At 49.2% G+C, this 22,610-nt stretch overlaps 1 protein-coding gene across 6 annotated transcripts in view; it reads right to left on the bottom strand.

The window, feature by feature from the left end:
• Positions 1-18,220, bottom strand: part of CTIF (cap binding complex dependent translation initiation factor) — a 331,892-nt gene extending 313,672 nt beyond the window's left edge. For all 6 annotated transcript variants that reach the window (XM_090037762.1, XM_090037761.1, XM_090037763.1 and 3 more), the window contains exon 1: positions 18,047-18,220. The gene's annotated coding sequence lies outside the window, so the exon portion shown is untranslated. The remainder of the gene's footprint in view (positions 1-18,046) is intronic.
• Positions 18,221-22,610: the final 4,390 nt, after the last annotated feature.

The following is a 22,610-nucleotide window of genomic DNA, read 5'->3' as shown; positions in this document are numbered from 1 at the left end:
GAGAGGCTGGAGGTAAGGAGCCTCCCTCTGAGCCATGCCAATACTGTTCACTTGTGTTGCCACCAATTTTCTCATTCGTATTCGGATCCAAATACAGTCTGGCAGGGCTACAGAGCCCTATCTGACTGCATTTCAGGAAATACAGCAGTCATAATGGGGTGGGATTTATTTCTCAAAGCAAAGGCACCCCCCCAAAACAGTTCTAATTCATAAAGCAGGAGAAAATAATCTTCCTAAGCCAAGGCTTCACCCTGTCAAGAGCTGAGCCCCTACAGGAGATCAAACCCAGTGATGATTCTCTGCATTCTCTCCTTGTGGTATAATCAGCCAACATACATCTCCATGTTTCCCACAGCCAGTTTTTTGCCATCCAGGCTTCCCTGCTAAGGTTGGATTGCACAGTTATGGGGCTTCCTGCTATGCTTTATTGGACAATGAAGGAGTGAAGGGTTGGCCTTTCAAGAACCGGCACTGGCATCAAACTAAGCCGCCTACTGAAAGAAGCTGGACGGTCCAACTTCAGTGCTATCGTCTCAGGCTCTCTGCCAACTCAGGAGGACCCACCACCCGTTATACCAGCATTACAGTCTGACTGCTCCCTCCGCCTCCATAACCATAGATGCTGTACTTTCTCACAAACAGGTTGCAGAAAAGTAAGTTTAGACTGGATATTAGGACAACTTCTTCACTGGAGAAAGGAAAGAAAGCAGGGAAATGGACTGCCCAGGGAAGTCGTGGACTCTCCATCACTGGAGGTGTTCAAGAAGAGGCGGGATGCCCACCTATCGGGGTGATCTAGGTGTAGCTATGCCTATGCTCTACCATGGGTATTTGCCATGCGTCTGGGCTTTGCTGGTTGTGCCCACCTTCCCTTTCTGCTATACGTGTCAGGATGTTTTTAAGCTTCCTTCAGAGGCATTGGTTGTTGGCCATAGCCAAGGCTGGGGACTGACTGGGGTATGCCAATACTCCTGCTGGGACCAAAACCAAAAGCTCCTGGCTAGAGGGTCTGGCCCCTCTGCTCAGGGTCAGACTGATCACTACATCTGGGTCAAAGGAAAGAGCTTTACCCCATGGTCAGATTGCTACAGGCTGTGGAGGTTTTGTCGTCCTCTGTAGCAGCAAGGGTGGCCCTGTACCACGGGTCTCTGGAGCATATATTCACAACTTTTTTACAGAAGCAAGGCATGGACTGCCATGGCCCCCCTGCTTTATCTGTGGCAGATTAGGGTGTTATGTCTTGTCTTATATCAGGGTTGATGGTAGCCTTACGTTGTTTAAACTATGGATGGCATAGGATGGTTCAGATCGGGATGACCCTGCCTCAGGTAGAGGGTTGGACTACATGACCCCTGGAAGTCACTTCCAGCCCTACTTCTCTATGATCATATGATTATAAGTGAGAGATATGATAAGAGGAGCTTCTGCCGCTTAGAGGTGAAGCCAAAAGGAAAATGTGCACCGAGGGAGCAGATCAATGGGCAGGCTCAGTTCCTTAACTGCTGCGATTTAGTAGGGCTGTGCAAAGCTTTGGTAGCCGATTCGGAGGAGATTTGGCCCGATTCAGTGGCCGAATCTGAACTGAATCAGGAGACCCATAAACAGGTCCAAAGCGAATTGGAAGCCTCCGAATCAATTTGGAGAGATTCGGGGATTCGGTCATAGACTATGTATACAGGCAGGCCTCGATGACGCTGGACACAGCTGCCTCTAGATGGTAAGTCTTTTGTGGTGGGTGGAGGGAAGAGGCGTGGGGGGCAGATCAACACCCCCACAGTAAGGGAGGGATTGGGGCTGGGACAAACTGCCCAGCTGGAGCAAGGGGCGCAGTACTCGGGGACGGGGGCTCCCGCCATTGCACGCCGCCACGCGCCGCCGGTCCAGGAGCTGCTCTTCTGCTGGCTTGCTGGTTCAGGCGTGCATGGGACCATGCGTGTGCCCCTGGATCTGCACGGGGCAGGCCGGGCTGGACGGTGCTTCAGGAGGTTGGCCCCAGCCGACGGCCGACGGGCTGTGCTCCACGGGGCAGGTGAAGCCAGGGCTGCGCTCCAGGTGGCTAACCGCAGCCCTGGCTCTGCCTGCCCTGCACAGTGCAACAGAGCGGCGGCTATTGGGGGGGCTGCAGCCACCCTAAAATTCCCCATAGCCTCTGCCACTGGCCCCGCGTCGATCCAGGGGCATGCGCCCGCTCCCACGCCCTGCTGCTGCTTGCCCAGCCAGGGTGGGACGAAGCCACAGCTTGTCTGGGAGGTGCGGGGAGGCCGGAGTAGCTTCTGCTGCTGCGCGCTGCTTGTCCAAGGCAGCGCAGCGGCACCATGCCGTGCCTCCCCACCCCGGCTGGGCGAGCAGCACGAGGGCATAGCCCCCACTCCCAGCACCTTCTGCTGCCCATCCAGAGCACACCCCAGCTCAGCCCACCCTGCACAGATCTGGGGGTGCATGCCTGCTCCCATACCCTCCCAGACTGGTGAGCCACTAGAAAAGCAGCTCCTGGACCGGCGGCGTGTGGTAAGAGCCCCCCACCTTGGCTGGGCAGCTTGTCCCCCGATCCCTCCCTCACTGTAGGGGCACTGATCTGTTCCCCCCAAGCTCCTTCCCTCCTGAGGCAGCAGTGTCCAGCTTCATCGAGGCCTGCCTGTATACTTAGTCTATGGCCGAATCTCCTAATTGGCATCGGCCAGATCAAATTGGGACAGTGATTCGAATCACTGAATCGAATCGCTGTTCCTCTGAATCAGCCAAACCCGAATCCAAAGCAAATACTTGCTGCTTCGCACAGGCCTACTATTTAGTTACTTACGACAGGGAAGAATCTCTTTTCCTTTGTTCTGCCTTTCAAAAGCAAGGTGTGCATTATATTCCAGGGAATATCATACGCAGGAGAATATGGTACTTTCATTTGTAAAACTACTAAAGGAAATTTTTGGACCAGTAGGGAAGCTGGCCATGCTACACAGCCCTGCAGAGCAGAGCCCTCACTTTGGCTTAACCCTTGTAAACATCCACAACACACAGGAATGCCTTTGAAAGCAAACAATTTTGGCATATTCTCGGTAATCAAACTGTTGTTTGTGGCGTTTACAACGCAGATAAATGGCTAATGAGCCACAACCACCAAAACGCGTCTTTCCTTTCATGGAAACAAGCAGGTTTAAAAATATTGGATCAAACTGTGGTGATATAAATATCAAGGGATATCTATCTAGATATAGATAGATAGCTATCAAGAGGAGAATACAGTTAAGGAAATCCTCTTCAAAAAGATACTCACAATGCATAAGACTACATATATATGAAACATTTTTGCTTCTTAATGATGCATAAAGTTTGAAAGTTGAAAGGGGAATTAAATTATTTTGCTACTTATTAGCAGTTCAGAGCTCATCGATCCTGGGAGATGGGCTACTGTGATGTAACAGCATTAAAAGCTGAGAACTAAAGTAGGACAAGATTGTAAGTCGTACTATTTAACACCAAGTGTTATGGTCTGTAAGTGTCTTTTCTACTTCTTCCTACTAACAGCATGTTTTTAACTCCAGTGCCTAATTAAGCCCATGGGAGAAAGACTGCTTTTCTTAAAGACTGGGATAGCAAGCAAGGTTCCTCTTCTAAGAGTGCCAGAGTCCTCCTGCAAGCCCATGGAAGAACACGCTTAACTTTACTGCTCTCTCTAGAGTCAAAATCAAGCAGAAATAGCCTCTGTCCACTTCAGAGGCCTCCTCCCCCTTGTCTTTATTCCAAAGTCTCTTTACATCTACTGAAGAGTGGGAGGACAAGTCAAACTCAGTTTTCAGTACACATCCTTTGTATTTCACTTGATGAAGCTGCAATCGCACACAGCTCAAGGCACAGCATTCAAAGGAAATGCCCAAATCTCAACCAGTGCTCTCCCCACTAACAGTAAAACAAAAGAAAAAGTAAAGTTCTGAAATTACCTCCTTCAAAATGCAGAGCAGAAGAGCAGGAGTTCGGACACTAACAACATCTACAGAGCACAGCCTTAGAGCTTGTGTCAATCCAGCAACTCCAAAGCTGATGACTTGGAAATAAAACCGTAACAGCGAGGAAGCTGCCCATCATCCTGCCCAGCGTTGTCTCCCTGTTTCCTTATACCCGCTGATCTGTTGTCTCTCGTCATGTCCTTCAGTTGTAAGCTTTTTGGGGCAGGGACTGTCTTTCTCTTCTGCGCCTGTACAGCAACCCTGGTGATTCTGGTCCAGGACGGGGACTCCTATGTTTTACTGCTACACAATTATGCTAGTCCGAAGACACGTGCAAGAAATCCTAGTGATGCATCAAAGACACTGTCAACGTTAAAAAAAAAAAATCCACATGTATCTGAATTAGTTTTAAACCTGAGGTTGGCTTAACATCTCAAAATGATAGAGCTGAACGATCTTGGGGCAAAAATTTAATTTATTCTGATAGCACCTGGAGGCTAGAAAAGCAACTAAGACATCACTTTTTATTTCTGACATTTTGCCCGCTTAGCTACTTAGTGCACACAGAAGCACTTTGTCTCTCTGGTACAATCAGTTCACTTCAGCCACATGAGTAGATTATTCCTCCTTCCTAAAGCCACAAATGATCAGCTTATGGATCAATAACTTGCATTATTCCCTTTGAAGGGGTTCCTACCAAGTTGAAATCTAATTAATCTTTAGACAGCAGGTCCTAAACCTGCCCAGAGAGTGCCTGCCAGCTTGTGGTTTTACAACTGCATTTTAAAAAAGAGAATACAATTCTATACAAATGGATGGGACCAGAAAGGGGAGAAACCACCCTGCTATACAAGAAAAACAGATTCAGCATGAAGCATGTTCAAATGAACAACAAACTGAAGAAAGAGTTTCAATTTGGCCATGGTCCTGCAATAGTTTTCTAATTGTTTCTATAATTACCCACTGGGGAGAAAACCTACTTTTCCTGTAAGTGAATTCATCTCCGCACAGTTACAAACTTCAAAACCCATTTGTCTTTAAAAACGCATTTCCCAACTTTCCAAAGCAAAGCACTAGCAGCAGAATTGCAAGTGCTGAAAAAAAGTCCAATGAGTTGACTAGTGTGCAATGACTTCCATAACCGAGCAGCAGTTTGTGTGGGACAAAAGAAGGTATCCCCAAAAGCATCACACGTTCAGCTCTCAGCTGAAGTGCTGCAACGTTACCAGCATGACAGCAGACCAGCTGCCCCCGGCTTTAACTCAGAGAAGGATTCAATTCAATGGCTGTCTCCAAGTGGATGAAACAAAAGTTATCAATACAATTACTGCTGAGCACTTATGGCTCTCCCCAAGTGAATACTGACTTTAGTGACACTAGGATTGCACCCTTGCTTCTAGTAACAGGGAAAACCTTCATAACCCATGTCAAATATATGTTTCTTTTACTGAAGTCCAAGAGAGCAGCAGCGCTGACCGAAGCTCCTGTTTCTTTTCCTCTCTCCTGTAAACAAAGGTGGTATGCAGCATTGCAGACCAGGCAGACATTTCAACACGATCATCCTGCTGTCTGTCTCACTATTTTGCTATAGTCAAAAAATAAATAGTCCGTGAACCTTCCCAGCTCAGCTGGAGTTAGTCCCTGGTAAGTCAAGGCCCACCCCCAGCCCCCCTCTCCTCAGGCCCGAAAGCAAAATACGAAAGCACTGGTTTCCTGCAAGTCCAAAAAAGGCTCCCCTCTTTGGAGGAAAACAGCGTAACGGCTAAAACACGAGGAGGAAGAAACCACAAAGCGGTGCTCCCGACCCTGCTGCGCTTGTGGGAGTTCAGTTAACCAGCAGAGAAGCAAGCCTTCAGAGCAAAGGCCAGGGGACAGGATTTAAATGATGCAGGGAATATCCACCCGGGGCCAACCACCCACGTCATTTGCTCTGCTTCTTGGCTAGGCTTCGCAGCCCACGCTGAGCTCTGAGCTTTCATAGCTGGGCTAGCTACCGGCTTAAGGCTAGCTCAGTTACGTCTGCACCGCAGCAGTGGGTGCAGCACGGAGGTCCCGTGAGGCGCTCAACCCCCCACTGCAGGTCACGGAGGTGCTCTGGAAAATCTTACCTGTGCCTTTCAGATGCTCAGCCTCAGCCATCCCAAAAGTCAAGCCTCCTACCCCCTTAATTAGTACCCTTAACATCACCAGCAACTGCACAGCCAACACGAAGCATGAACAAGAGGCCAGGAAGAAACAGTTAAAAGTTTCTCAGCTGGACACTTGAGATAAAGCTTCCTGGATCAATTCAGAGAGGGGTAGGGGAGTGTTTTCCAAAGAGAAAAGATGGGCACAGATACCCCAAGAAGGCCTCTTGGTCCTTTTTCAGTGTCGACTCAGGGATTCTCAAATCAGATGTTCCTGGTCATTATCGAAGGGAAAAGAGCAGCATAAATAAGATCCTCCAAAAAGATATTTTAAAAATCCCTAAAGATCAACTTTCAATCCCTTTTTAAAGAGCTGTGGCGGGGTGGACAAAATGTGGCTCGTGGGCTGATGTGGCCTGCCAGGCCATTCTATCCGGCCCATGGGGCCCCTAAAAAATTAATATTTATCCGCCCTGGGCTGCCTGTCACGCAGCGCTCGATGGCTTGCCAAAACTCAGTAAGTGGCCCTCTGCCCAAAATAATTGCCCGCCCCTGAGCTATGGGCTCACTAAATACTTGGAAATGACCATGAACTGTATTAAAGAGGCTTCTCCTCATGAGTCCAATAAGGAAAAAAATATCTTCCTCTGGCTGCACCAACCCCCGCCTCACCACAACGGACGCGTGGAGAGGGAGTGAAGGTGTACGAACCCAAATCTACTAGTTCTCATGCACTTCCATAGCCCTGTTGCAATGGCAAAATCTTTCCCACAGGAACAACAGAGCTGGGAGTCAGGAGATCTGCAATTTGTTCTTGATGCATCACTTTGCATTCATGCCTCAGTTTCCCATCATGCAAAACGGGCATAATGTCTCCTTCCTCAGTACCGTGCTTCAGGCCTCCACATAACGAGAGGAGCTCTTCCCTATTTGCTCTGATCATCATTATCAAAAGGTCACAAATGGCATATCTGCTGCATAGACTGCAAATTCAGTGCAAAGGCAACTCTGTTTTCAGTTTGTTCACCTGCCTGCACTAACTGCTGCCTACTTACTGGCAAAGGAACAGCCCCAAATATGACAGTTAATAAGACGATATACAGCACTAGTCTGGCTTTAAAACCACCTGACTGCTCCTGGGGGCTTGCATGTGCAGGTATTAATATGCTGAAGGTGCACATATCGGCACCTCCACAGAGAGGCAACTGCAGAACCCATCCCCCTCCGTAAATCAGGCACGTGCACTTACCAATCAAGGGCATGCTGAGGCGGTAGCCACACCGGTGCTTTTGCCAAGTGGCCAAATCTCAACGAAAACATGCTAAGCAGGCCCTGCAGGCTCCCCTGGTGTTTTCCAGTACAAATATGCTTTTGAAGTTTCCAAGCAATTCCCAGTCACATTGAACTGATGTCGGACCGCACGCGCTGTGCTACACACTTTCTGCTTTTGCAAAGGGACCGTGCGCTCCTGCAGCGACGCTTCACTTTTCGGGACTAGGTGTACAGCAGAAGCCAAAATCACCGCCACAGACAAGGCTAAAGAGACAGGGTGAGGGAAGGTGAACACATTTCACTTGTATGCTATGTATGTCTGCTGTTCCTCTCTTCAGAGTCATGAATTCAGAGCCAAGACTCGTGGGTTGTAGCCCCGTTCTGCCAGGGCCATGCCAAGACACTGTGGGCAAGGCCATTCAATGTCTGTGCCCTCAGTTTCCCCATCTGTTCAGTGAGAAGACAACACCGACCTCAAGATGGTGAGGCTGAGGTATCGATTGTGGTCCTTGGATGAAAGGCTGGCTGGACCATGGTAGCTATTATTAGGTTTAAGACTCCAGCAAAACAGATTTTGATTCAATCTCAGGAAAATTTCCAGCTGGAATGGCAGGCCAATGGAAAAGCCACCCAGGAACATGATGGCATCTCCTTCACTGGAGGTTTCCTAGCAGAGGGAGACAGCTGTCTGGTATGGTTTAGAAATCCTGCACCTGTGCAGGGGTCAACTGGATGAGCCTTGCGAATCCAACCTAATGATTCAATGAAAACACTTCATAACTTTATGATCTCTCTGTTTCTCTCTAGCCCATCCACGCAGTCTCATCAGAGATTCAAGTCAGAGCAGCAAAGTTTCACTGCATCTCCCCTAGCTTTTCTTCCTGTCCGGGAACCCCAGCTGGTTGAATTTCCCACTGATTCTCTACAGCAGTGATTCTCAGCCAAGGTGCCGTGGTACCCTGGGGTGCCTTTAGGGTGGCCATCATAGAGGACAGACCAGTTGTCCTCTGTCCTCTACTGATACGAAACCTGACGCATTTATGTCCTCTTGAAGAGAAAAATAGAGGACATAAATACACCGTGTTTCGAATCAATAGAAGACAGGGTAGCAAAAACCGGAAAGTCTTCTTGTGATCCTTTCAAGGGTGCAAGAAGGTGCCACCCAACGTTAACACTGTTAGGTATGCAAACATGACTCACAAGAGAAACCCAAAGATTTCAGTAGAAACCCATAGGGTTTCTGGGTTCTTGCAAAAGAAAAACTTCTCTATTTCTCTGTCATTAAGAAAGAGTGAAAACTAAATGTTGGCGTTTTCCAAAGGACGCCTCAAGTCTATGCATGGATGCCTTGAGTCCAAAAAGGATGAAAAGCACTGCTCTACAGTGATTGCTGCATAAGCAATTTATCATTCAGTGGAAAGGGGAGATTAAGAGAGGTAAATGTGGGGCTTCCCCTTTGACAAGCACCAATCCCAGTTCAGTGCAGTGAGAAGCCAGAGGCTTGAATATGCCAGAGAAAGGACTCCTGTATCACGAGATAGGTCTACCTACAGGAGACACCAGGTGAAAGCCTCAGAGAACATGGCCTACATAGGAAAGCCAACTAAATCCAATACACGCTGAGCATTAACATTAAGACTAAGTCAGATCCTATCATTCATATTAGTTTCCAAAGCATAGCCAGATGTATGCACTTGATTTCTCATATAGTTTTCTAAGCAACATAAAACCTCTTTTCTGATAATGTGAATGAGAGACTTCAGTTATGCTCAGAAGACGTAACAATACTGCGCACTTCTAGATGGACTTCCATCAAAGCACCACAAGCCCTTTACTAAAGATGCACGAGCCTCAGCACCACTGCATGTCATGTAGGAACGCTTCCACCAGGGAAACAAAGGAAAGCATCACTGGACAACAATACAGAACAGGTTAAAGACACCATCAGCTTGGGAAGGTGATGTTTCTGCCCGGAGGGCGGCTTACCTACCACAGTTGCAAGCAAAACCCAGGATTAATCTGGAAGAAAGAAGAAAAATCATCTCTATTCTTCCAAGGTGTTTATGCTCCACACAAAATAAGTTTGCTGTTTTCTCCTCTAGCACCAGTTTTTCCTTGCTAGAAAAATGCATGAACAAGGGAGATGCAAGGAAGGAGAATCACCAGTGAAAAAAGTTGAGAACATGAAAGACCCACATAATTTTGACTGTTGATTCTGAAACCTAATGATGTGCGGTGAAGGTCAACCCTGCACGTGGCAATCATTTTAAGAGAACTGCTCCAAGAATACCTTGCTGCATCCAGACTATTCAGAAACCATCAGCCTTACTTTCTAGTTGGAGATCCAGCTGGCCACAGAATACATGCGACCTGCCGACAGCTCTCTCAAGCACATGGGACATGACATTGAGAGTCTGGAAAGTTTCCTACTGCTTTACAGTTTCAGAGCAAAAGCAAAACCGAGCACAATCATGCCGATTTTCTGCTCCTCCTTTTTGGGAAGAAAATGTGTGACAACCGGAGTATATGGTAGAGTTGGATAGGTGGGCTGGAAGGTCTCCCTGGCAGCAGCCAGGAGGCTACGGTATTATTAGCACAGTTAGACACCCTCCCCAAACAAGGGAATCAGCCCTTGGCTTCCAGAAGGAAGGGCTGGAGAAGGGGCATCAAAATGAGAAGGCTGAGGACAGCACCTGTCAATAGCAGCCCTATGCCCCCTCCATGGGCAAGACAAGACAATCTGGTAAATTTTGAAGCTCCAACCACTGCTTCCAGCATCACATAGGCCAGGTACAAACACTGCACTTTTACCAGTATACATGATCGACAACAAGTCCACCCCCATAACAGAACAGAAGTTCAGTGCAGACAGACTGGTTTCAAAATGACACAACCCAGTCTAAGATTTGGCCCCCCTCAACCAAGGGGTGAATCTGTTTTCTGTTTGCTACCAACCTAAATTACACAGCTTACAAAAAAATGCATAACTTAGACCGATTCCACCTTGGGGGTTGTGAATGTCTGTACCCAGCCTTGGCGTTTTACCTAGAAGAGTCTCATCCACTTAATGCCCCAGCTTGACCCTGCCTAGCTTAAAGAGCAACAAGACAGCAATGGATATTTAACTCCTCCAGCAGAGATGGCCGTGCCACTGCATGACCCACAGGTTGGAGGGTGCATATAGCCTCCGTTTCGCCAGAACCAGTTCCTCAGGTCTCTGCTAGTAGAAGAGCCCAGGATGGGCTGTGGGCACAGGACACATGGGTTGTACATCACTTCCAAACTGTGACCTTGGGCAAGCTACTTCATTCCTCCTGGTCTCAGATGCACACTAGAAAAGTGGAAAGATTGCTACTGGTATCCATCATGAAGTGCTCCGACCTACTGACAAGCTCTGTGTAGGACCTCGGTATTATTATTGACACCCAGGGAAGTTCAGCATTAGCAAGATCACACACGTGGCACTTTCTGGTGTGATACCTGAAGGCAGAAGGCTGAATTTTTACCTCCGTTCTGGCTGTGGGAGGTCTGTGCGCATATCCCAGGCCTGGATTTGACCCTAAGCCTGCAGAGTTTTAAATATAAGCTAAAGTGGTAAAAGTTTGTACTTCATCCAAGGGCAACTCATTGAGCCTGATCACACCACAGCATCCCAGACCTGGCCCCATGAGTACAAAATTCAGCTCTTGTTCCCGGGCCTGTCCAACAACCAGACAAGCCATATCCAGTGAGAAACCTTTACCGCTCTTACATGGAAAAGCAAAAACGCTCCTTAAGTTGTTTCTGATAAAGTGCTAGAAATATTGTCTTGTCAGAGGCACAAATCAGAGCCAGAGAGGAAAATGCCCCGTGGCATCACATGGTGCCCTCGTGGGCCAGATTCAGCTACCGTGATGTAGCTACAGTGGCCTGGCCTGTCTTGCGGTGATTTGTACCAGCTGAGATTCTTCAGTTTTTAAAAGCAGAAGGCACTATTCAGTATTTAATTATTTATTGCCCCTGTAACAGAATACAAGGCTGGCGAGTGCAGTCCAGCCAAATATATCTTCTACCATTTTCCTTAGCCTCACTTTCAGTTTTATATTTTTTTTAATACCATATTGCTCCAATGAAGTGAACCGATTTTCTTTCCTCCAGAAAAGCCATAAAATTGACCCTTGACTTATACGTGGGGGTCAACCCCGTTATCAGTACTCCTGTCTGTTGTATTTACAGCATTTTTGTACATGCGACGCCAAACCAGAAATGCTTCCAGAACAGTTGTTAGTTTACTGTTTTTAGTGCATTCAACCCTTTGGGACCTATTGTTGGTTATTTAGTTCGCCTGTGGGACTATATAAGGGTAACAGCAAGTCAAGGACTTTAGTTATTGACTTACATTTGGGGAAGGAAAAAGATGCATTTCAAAAAAAAATGAGCCTGAAAATGTGAGGTCTATTTATGTCAACTTGTAATCAGAACAATATAGTAATGCTGCCTTTGACCACAGCGGTTGCAAACCTGCCCTAAAAGAGCAATGGAAAACACTGAACAATTACAAGCAGAATAGCTCTTCCTTAAAAGCCCCCAAACTGTCACGTAGTCTACCTAGAGAAAACCCCGGGTTAACCGGTTATGATGTTGGTGGTTTGATGCAATTCTCCTGTGAGGAAAGGGCTGGCCTCCATGAGTCAGTGGAACGAATATGAATTCAATCCCAAGTCAGACCTGTTTAAGTGGACTCTAGGAATCAGTCTGCACAGCAGATACCAGTTCCCAGTAATGTGTCTCCCTTACCCAGCCTAACATACATTGGATTATTTTGCTGTTGGTATCAATGGGATAAAGCCATCTGCAACAGCAGCTCAGAGGGGAACAGCAGGTACCCAGTGCAGCAAACATTTCTGAACAAGTCATTTCCCTTATACTCCCCGGAGAGCAAAACAGGGAGGAAAAACAAGTTCAGAGAAAGAAGCCGAAAGCAGACAGCCATTCCCGAAAGATGGACTCTGCCCCTCTCCTAATCCAGTGCAATTGTCCTAGGCAAACTCAACTGCGCTGACTATAACCAACCCTAGATACACACTCTGCCGTGGCTGCTTGCAGAGCCCACAAAGAGGAGTCTTTACATCAAATTATAGACTAAAATCAAATCCTGTGCCTTGTCCAATTTATAGTAATGAAGCATAAAGAGTGCATAAGCCTCGACTTAGACTTTTCCAAGGCCTACATAAATGGGGATACAACAGATGTGAAATCTGATTCTAGACATATTCCTTGTTCACGGCTCAACGGCACACATGCCCACGCACGCCATCGGCGGGCAGTTGGCGGGGGTACTTCTCAAGCTCACCACAAGCCCACTGCTATTCAAAGATTGTGTGGGTTCATGTGCCAGCTTCTTCATGGTTGTTGTGAAGGGAACTGAGGGAACACCATGTGCAACAGCTGGGGAACCTCTGCTGACGGCCAGCGGTTCTCACTTTTGGGAACAGATGCATGTGCCATGTCAAGTTTGTATGCACCCCTGGGATCCTGAGTTAAGGATTACAAAAGTAGCACTTCGTCTCCCTCCATCCATATGTCTTCTTTCCCCTTTTTCTGATTTCCCATTCCTCCCTCTAGCCGTTTGCTGTGCATCCCAGCTTGAGAAACGCTGCCCTAGGCTCCCAGCTTGGAGCCAAGTCACTCCACTTGCACGAAACTCAGCGCAGGGATCAAGGTCTCTTTGGCCTCCTTATTCCTCAGTAACCTAGGAGTCAGCTCAACCCCAGGTACAGGATAAAGCAGCCGAAGGGCACCTTAACTTGCGTCCCAGATGCAAAAGCCCCTAACAGCGGACGTGCACAAAAATTGTAGCCACGTCTCTTACATCACCCATGCTGGGAGTCCCCGGGGGTTGCACAGGAATGGCTGGGCCAGGGATGAGCCCCCTGGGGAAGTCCCCTGGGCCATTACAACAGTCTTGCAAACCCAACAGAGCTGGCACCACGGGCCAGGGGAGAGGATGTCACATCCTTCCTCTTTCTTTTCTCTGCCTGGGAAGGAATAAAAACAATTTCCCAAGGGTTTTCTTGCAAGATGGTGGGCACACTGCTTACACACCACTGGGCAGAAAGGGCTTGTGAAAAAGCCTGTTCAATCGCAGCTCCTGCTTTGCTCCAGACTCTCTTCTCTAGGATGCTCCCTGACAAACAGCAGCCCTTGCACTCTCCTTGGAGGATCTCCAGGCGCTTTCCATCTGCCGCGCTTCACAATAGCCCGGGGCGGCAGGCTCAGTTTTAAATATGAGGCACAGGCCGGTGGAGGCCAGCACTTTGCAGACAGCCGTCCTCATGTTGAATATCCAAATTGAAATCCCCTGGGCCTGGTTTTCAGAGGCCCCTCTTACCCATGGCCAGCCTCCAGCACTTCCCAGGCCAGGACAAAAAAACTAGAGACCACTTTAGACCTAAACTTTCTAAGGGACTTATTCCTGACTCCTATCCCCCAGCCTCCCCCTAGATAACATTGCTACGATCCAAATCACAAGCAGCTCCCTCCAGACTGTAACGCTACCCCAGGAGAGAGACGACAACAACGACACGCTAGAAACGCTGCATGAGAAAATGCAATTCTCTGCAGAGGACCATTAATCCTGCCCTGCCGTGGCATGCTCTCACCGAACAAGCATCCCTGTACTTCTCTACTGTCTTCTAAGCACAGTCCTGTGCACGAGTCCCACAGAGCTCGTTGAGAGCCGGTCATAAAACGTTCGGCCCTTTGCCACGGCTCTCCCAAGCAACACGGCCTAATCCCATCCCCCTGAAGTCGAGGGCAACACTCCCAAGGGGGAGCAGATGATGTTTTCAGTGCTTAACGGAGACCTCAACTTCCTCCCCGAACGATGTTTATCCAAACCCCTATTCGGCTGGTGCTTGTGCCACAAGGCTTTACCATGCACAGTACAGACATGTTTTTATTGTGCTGGAAATGCAGTGCCAACATGGGACTGAACCCTGATTCTGGCCTCAATAGCTCCTGGGTTTACCCCTCGCTTTCCTGCTGCTTTCGGGTCAGCAGTTGGTTTCCCTCAAAGACTGGACTCCTGCTTTTAAATTTAAAAAAAAAAGTCAATCATGTTATTAACGCAAAATTCCTGCGTTCATGAAATAACTGGAGGAAACTGCTGGAATAAGAGCTGGCAACCTATGGCCCAGGGAGGGATGGTGCCAATTTAACAGGGCCATGTTAAAGCAGCAGCTTAAAGCCTCCTGCTCTGGGCCCTCGACTCTGAATCTGCTGCTTCGCATCGGTGCAGTAGCATAACTAGGGCAAGACAAGCGGGGCACCTACCCTGGGCCAACTTGGAGGGGGCACCAAAACGGCCCGACCCCAGGCGCCTTTGCAATGGCAGGCACAGCCCTGTGCTGGGCAGTGCATGGAGCGATAGCAGGGTTGCTGCGGTTGAGGGGAAGACTCGCTGCCGACCGGTTGCCCCGGCCCTGCGGCTAGTTGGTTGTCCCTGGTGGTTTTCCCTTGTGCCCTGTTCACTTGCCCCATGCACCCCCCAGTGCCCTGCTGGGCACAGAGCTGTGCCCCCATAGGGATGTCTCAGGGAAGGGTTCAGCAAAACCCCAGCTCGCCATACGCTGTGGAGCGAACAGCTGCATGGTTTCTAAGGCTGGGTGGTACAGGGCTACTATGCCTGCTATAGCAAAGACTCCTAGGGGTGGCAACAGGGGTGCTGCAGTGTCCCCTGCTGAGCCATTGTGCCCTCCAGGTGTCGGCATCCTGCCCAGGGTGTTGCAGGGGCTCATTGGCATTGCACTGGCATTCACCAGGGTTTTTGGTAGCATCCTGTAAGCAGGGGGGAGCACAGAGCAGGGAGGGCATCAGAGCTAGAGGGGAGCAGCCGTGGGGCTGAGGGACTGGCGAGCCTTGGTTGCATCCGGGTCGCAAATGCCCAGTTTGCCGCCCTAAAAGCTTTCCAACCTCTGCTCTAGAGGTTGAGCCAGGCAGCCACAAATTCAGCTTCAAAACACTTGAATAATAATTACAAAAATGGGGTGGAAATCAAAGCAAAATGAATGGGGGGGAGGGGGGTTGATCTGGTTTTGTGGGGGCAGAAAGCTTCAGCTTTGTGTCCAGCTTCAGAAGACAAGCAGAGGTGGATGGAAAGCCAGGAGCAAACTCGAGCACTGTTGCCTTGTGGTTAATTATGAATTAGGAGACCTCCGTTCTGCAACGTGACCTTTGGACAAATCCTTTCAGCTCACAGTGACCGTCTCCCCCCTACATAAGAACATGCTCCAAGATCTCCAAATGAAAGACCCTGCAGGAGGGCAAACCCCTGCCCTGACGGGGCTTTTGTTCTCATTCGAGGTGCACGCTCTGGGAACAAAAGGGAAGGTGTTCTAGCTGGTAGGGCCTGGGGGGACCGGGGTGTTATCTTAACAAAGTCTGGGCTCAGCTGTGCCTCCTCTCCCTTGCCTGTAAAATGGGGAGAATTCTTATGTGGGGGTCAAGAAGAGTCAGGGGGCAGGATGGGAGGAGCAGAGTGTTAATACAAATTAGAGTCTCCTGAATCATATTCTTCCTTCAATATGGACCCTATCTCCATCCAACAGCTTGAGAAAGCCCTCGGGTCTGGAGCGAGCAGAACATCTTCCATCAGCATCCTCCCAGACAGAACAAACCTTGTGCCTCCCGTCTCCCGCCGCCCCCCTTAACCCTGACAACAATGCAGCGGGGAAAGCCAGGTCTGGCTCCCGACAGGTTAAATCTGCTCATCCTCAATGCAGACAGCGATGCCTGAGGAGGAGACAGGCATGGGCACGGAGACTCAGAGCCCAGTGCAAGCCTCCCCCCACACCTGGCTGCTTTGTCACCCATGTGCAGCTCTTCCGCGGTGGGGGGCGGCAGCATTGTCCTCGCAGCCTCCAGCCAGGCTCTGTGCTCAGAGCCCTTTATTCCTCCCCTGGCTGGGGGAGGCCGAAGCTGTCGGAGCTAGCTCACCTCTGCAGGCCGGCTGGACAGGGCACAATCCAATCTGCGAGAGGTGGCCGAGCCCTGCAAGCAGACAGGGACCGCACCCAGATCTCTCCAGAGCCAGCTCGGGCTATAAAGCGGCAGCAACATCACTGCAGGGCAGCCACAGCTCCGCCAGCCAGACGCAGCTTGCAAGAGCCACTCAGTTAAGGCAGCCCCTGACAACCAGGAGCTCCCCTGGGTTTTGCTCTCTGCTTATTCAGATTATCCCAGACACGGCGGGGGGATGGCAGGGGGGCAGAACACAGCACAGGGAACGTTTCTACAGAGTCAGGGTAGGAAGAGGTTAAAAAATATAATCAAGGTGGATTCAAATCCAAACCCGGCATTTCACAGTATTGGAACAGCGCGGCGCAAGCTGAGAATACAGCTAATTTGGACAAGGACTTCTCCGTAAGTCATACCTGCAACCCACTCCAGGTAAACCGCTCTCCAATCTGTACACACGCATGCAATCAGCACACATCTACTGAACAGCCCAAGATCTCCACAAAGATTAGCATCCTTGTCTATGCACACACCAATATGCTGGCACTGCCAGCCTAATGGGAATAGCAGGGTCTTAATTAAGTGGAGCAAAACGCACAGCTATACAGTACCAGCCCTTTAAATCCAAGCAACCAAAAACAAAAAATCTGTGTAAAGCAGTGATGTTCAGTGGAAGCTAAAAGGATTACAGCATCTCCCACCAATTAATCCTGTATCATCAGGAGAGGGGAATAAAGACCCCAGGATGCATCAATCAGCTGGGGGGGTGGAAAAATGCCACACGCATCAGACATGTTTCTGGAACAAACAGGGATAATAGGAAATAGAGCAGCGCTCGGGAACAATTCCTCCCCACTGCCTGTCCAGGATCCACGACAGAGAAGGGGGAGGGACCATCTCATTATTTATATGAATTTTCTTTTAATGAAGCTCTGAACAGGAACCGTCCAGCTGTGCTCGGGCACCTGGGAGTTGGTACCCCTGACCTGCCTCGCTGGTCCAGGAGATTATATTGGGATGATGCAATGAAAGCAAAAAATAAATTAAATTAAATTAAAAAATCAGATGAGAAGGATAGATGTCAAAAGGCCCAATTTGCAATTCATGCTACTCCCCCCCCCCCCCACGGCCTGAAAAGGGGTTCCCCGTGGCAGGGAGGGGGCACGGGAGCGTAGTCTAGACAACATGCCATTCTCACAAGGCCACGCAAGACCAACCCCAACAGCACATGGGGGAGGATAAAAATGAAAGCAAATGAAAACAGCTCCGGCCTATGGAGAGGCAGGGAAACAGGATCCTGAATAATCGCAGGCCACTCAGATGCCCTGTGGATTTGCAGCTCTGGGGGTGGAAAAATAACCCAGCTCACAAGCTGGACAGCGGGACTGCAACTCAATGCAGCAGAAGGCGGTTTCAAAACAAAGGGACACACGCACAGCACATGACAGCGACGCCAGGACACCGCCTGCCCGCTGCCCTGTCCTCGCCGGCTTGCCCTCTTGCGGGAGAACAGCTTGCCTGGCACAATCCGGATGGGCAAAGCAAGGCAAGCTCTCCCCCTGCCAGCCGGCAGGTCGCAGCACGGCCCCCGCTCCTGGGGGGCTGTGGCTAGCGCTCTGCAGACACGCAGCACAACACAGCACAACCACACAGAAGTGCAAGGAGATGCAAAAAAAATAAATAAATCCCCACCCCAGTCCCAAGACTTACCCTGCTTCCCTGGCTGAGGGTCCCAGGCCGGGGAGCAGGGGGGTCTGGCAGAGGGGTCCTGATGTCAGACTCCTGCTGGGGGGTGCATGAGTCCTGCCGGCTGGGGGGGTCCTGCCCAGTGCCCAGGAGCGGACACCCGCCCCGGCTCTGACACAAGCACAGGGAATGCAGGAATGTGACGTCCCAGCTCCGCCCAGCCGGCCACGTGCGCAGACTGGAAAGAAAGGGTCACGCTGAGCATGCTGGGGAAGGTAGTCTTGTGCAGGGAGCGTGGCCCTGTGCAGGGGAGGGGAGCCTGGGGCTGGGCGCTGGGGGCACGTGCTGGGCACGCACTGGAGCAGATGCCAGCCTCCACCCGGGAGGGGCGGGGGTGCTGCAGTGCCACAAACCCACGCCAGTTTTCCCCTTCCTGTCCAAAACTCTGCCAGGAAAGCACCGGAGACCGGAGGGGACGCTGCGCCAGCCTGGAAAAGCCTCGCTTCAAACACAGGAACCGTGTGGCAAAAGACCTAATCTCTCACATTGTTTGTAAAGCGCCCGAGCAAATGTCATGTTAAGTAATTTCCAGTTGTATTGTAACACAGTCAGGGATTAGGGCTCCGCTGTGTCAGGCAACACGTGCACACACATGCACGCCCGTCTCATAAATCAGCAGCCTGTGAGCAGGTGCTGGCTTTTGAGGTTTCTGTTATAAAAAAAAGTGCCCGACTCCTTGGGACTGGAGAAGTCTTCAGGAGCTATTAGCAGCACGTGCTCTGCTAAGGTTTGCCATCCGATAATAATAATACAGAACATAAGCACTCCCACAGCCCCGCACACAACCACGGATATTAAGTGACTTGGCCAAGGTCACGTGGGATGTCAGTGGCAGAGTCAAGTCAGTGTGTGCCCCTCTCTTCCCCTTCCCCGCTTCATCGGGTCTGTCTTGCATCATGTACAGCCCAGCCTGATCCAGCGATTTTGGGCACTGCTGCAAGTGCCTCTGCACAAGTCTCCTAATGCCCACAAAGCCGCTGCTGCAACCTGAGGTTATCAGCTGACTGGGAGTTTGTAGCTCTTGAAAAACTAGCTTTCCTGTTTGCTTAAAACTGTGAAATAGTACCCCCCCCTCCACCAGACTAACCAGAGCAATGATCTTTCCATCTCCAGTGGAGGGCTGCGAATACCCAGTGACTGTTAAGAGAAGTCAGTGGCAAGCTTTCAAGCACTAGCCATACGTCTGAAGGAGCCTCTTCGATTCTCTGCTTGCACATCCCTGACACCCCTTTAACTTACCTGGTCCCCGACCAGTTCTCTCAGTTGTACTGGATATTGCAATACATCCCACATCACAGCCAGGTCAGCCTCCGGGTCCTACTGCACCCTCTCCTCTGAATTATGTATTGACTGAGCTGTGCCCCCTCCTCCCCTCTGAAAACTACTGTGATCTCCTGCTCTCTTCTTTTAGGCCCTGAACAAAAGCTTTAAGGCTGTGGCTCCTAGACATTCCCAGGTCCTGGCAGTAAAGGGGCAGGGGTTGCCTATATTACCTGTAAGGAGATGGGCAGCACGAAGTGGGGGTAGGACAAGCAGATGAAATGAATTATTGAAGAAGAACATGAGTTGCAAGGTGGGCCGCCGGCAGGAAGAGCGTGCTTGTGTGTTGGGGAGTGGGAGGAAGCACATCCTGAAGATCGGCAAGGACACCTAAACTGAGCTAGGAGGCAGCCAAACTAGGAATTACCCAGGCCGCCCAAACTGCCCATCTCCTTCCCACAGGTGGGGCAAGGCCCCCTACATGCCGGTGGAAGTCGAGATACTTACTTTCAGTTGTGTGCTGTGTTATAATTGGTACATATTCTGGGCATACACAACATTTTCTAAGCATGCAAATCAGCTAATCCAATCGGATCATCTATGAATGCCCGCAGCACCAGGCACTGGACGGCAGGGGGGAAAGAGGAAGGCCAAGCATCGGTGCCCCCTCTAAATCAATGATCAATAATCACCAGGAGTCAATTCATGCTCCACAGACTAATGCTTCAGTTTTTCCATCTCCGAAATTTGGCATAATATCGCTCCCTTTTTCTGTCATGCCGGTTTAGACAGCTCGATCGTTGAGGCAAGGGCTCTCTCTTGCAATGTTTGGATTGATCCAGGCCCTAATCTCAGTAAGTGAATAAAGGGCATGGTATTTCACTGAAGCAGAGTGTTTTTATAGCAAAATGTTTCCAAACAGAATAGCTTCAAATATCTCATAAATATTATGCAAAAAAAAATCAAAATATTTTTATTTCAAAATACAACTCTCGACTTTAAAATGCTTTTCCAGCCATGCAGATAACATTTGCTTATTCTGTACATCTCCTTTATATCACCTTTGAAATGTTTTCCCAGGTATTGAAAGGCATTCTCGTTTTTCCCCCTTCCTCAGGCCCAATCAGTGCCTGTTGAGTTTCTTAGGTGATTATTTCCTCTTTTTTAAAAGTTATATTTAAGATGGTTAACTTTTCCCCCTAGTGATGGATTCTTTTTCACGGGTTTTTCCTTACCTGGTGCTTTCTTGTACAAGCATGTACAACTAGCAAAACACTTCTCATTCAGGAGGAACTGCCACCATACATTAACTGGAGTAGCTGGCCTTAAAAAAAACCAAAAAAACCCCTTAAATTTGCCTTTGACAGTGAATTGGATTCAAAAGATTTCTTTCGACTGTGCTTTATTTTTGGCCATATCTTTCATAGCCTTTGCTGGGCAGGTTGCCATGACAACCTTATATTCACCAGAGGGTGTCTATAATTGGGAGATGACATTGTTAATTTAGTTCTAGATTTTTATTTTCGGCCCTGTTTAGGCAAGGGGAACGGCTCGATTTGAGTATTTCTGCCCAAGATCACACTACAGTTTAATAATTCAACCAGCACTGGTAGCATCACACAACTGAAGGTGGAGCTGATGTTTCTCTTTTTAGCAGGGAACTCACTGCAGTAGACAATGGCTGTATCCAGGATCCCAGATTCACTGGTTACCGCACTGGCCATAACGCCCACAGCAATCGGCACCAGAACAAGAGCCACTGCCCAGGCAGCAAAGACCCCAAGCAAACACCAAGCAAAGCCAAGATTTTCAAGCAAGGATCCTGGTTTTCAGGGAGCATGGAGCATCCAGGTTATGTCCAGGGGAGCTGTTGGGAAGGGAGGGAGATGGGTTAGTTTATGTATGAGCTAACTTATTTGCATGTATTCACCAACCCATTTTTAAATCTTCCCATGGAAAAGGCTATTACCTTGACCATTTATTAATTGGCTTGGCGGGGGCAGGGGGATACAAATTCCTAACCCTTCGAGCCACAAACTATATTTCGATACAGCCGAACACTGCAGGACACAAAACTCCTGCCATGTGCATGCACCAGAGTCAACATCCAGCATGCGGTAACCCAGCACCAATGCCAACATGGTGCCACATAACTTCTAAGCATAAAAAAAGAAAAAAAACAATAGTGGGAAAACATCAGAGACAAAACAACAGCGAGAGAGAGAGAGAGAGAAAAGAATGGTTTACATCTCTTTCTCAGCAGCCACATTTACCCTGCATGGGAGCTGCATGTAGCTCCCAAGCAGCTGTTTGCTCCCGTTCCAGGCTCTGTCTATGGGGGAACATAGGTCACAGATATGCCTTTTATCTCATGAAGGCACCCTGGCTACAGCCCCTGCAGTGCTTGCTTCAGTATGGATTTAGGTGCCTAACTTGGATCAACTTCTTTTGAAAAATCACTGACCAGACAGGGCCTGGGGTGCACCGTTGACAGCTCAGAGGTTGCACGTTCAAAGCCATATCAGAAGTGCTCCGGGTGCAACCTGTGAATCTGTGAATTCTGCTAAATACCTTGTCACAAGGATGTGAAAAAGGAAAGGCTGGCCAGACAAGTATCTTCAGTCACATGAGCACTCTTACAGATCTCCCTGGCACTGCTCACAGGAGTAACACTACTCACCTGCATGCTTGCCCGATCAAGGCTTGGCAGCTAAGCAAGCGGAGGAGCCTCCATGTACATCGAGACTGTAGTGCTTGACAGTCTGGAGAGGTCTGCAGAGACCAAGCCAGACCGACTCCTAACAGGACACAGACACCGTCGTGTTGCAACCCAGCTCCTTAACATGGTTGTCATTGTAGCGCAGACAAGGCTGTATTTGACATTTGTGTAAGACCACCTGGAGACAGCGCAAAATGCCATGGGCCTCCGTGTCATCAGTACATGAATGAAACATAGCCCAGTCACTTCCAGCTCAGACAATGCGGGTTCCCAGCTGTTCTATCGCCTGAATGAAATTTGAATCTGAATGACGGGAAGCTGACTTTGGTGAACTCCAGGGAAGGTGGGGGAGATGACGATTAATTATTTACAGTATATCACACGCAAAGTGTGATGCTGCCTTGCAATTATCATGAAGAGCAAAACAACCTCTGGGCGAGTGAGGAAAGAAAAAGCTGCGTTATCAATGCTAGACCAAGCAATGCACTTGAACAGTCGTTTTAAACTTGAAGTCAGGCAACTCCACTGGTTGCGATATCCTTCTAACAA

The sequence above is a fragment of the Crocodylus siamensis genome, chromosome 3 (genome assembly GCF_052110815.1).
Source record: "Crocodylus siamensis isolate JL-2025a chromosome 3, ASM5211081v1, whole genome shotgun sequence".
Lineage (NCBI taxonomy): Eukaryota > Metazoa > Chordata > Crocodylia > Crocodylidae > Crocodylus > Crocodylus siamensis.
This window is presented reverse-complemented; position numbering and strand designations above follow the sequence as displayed.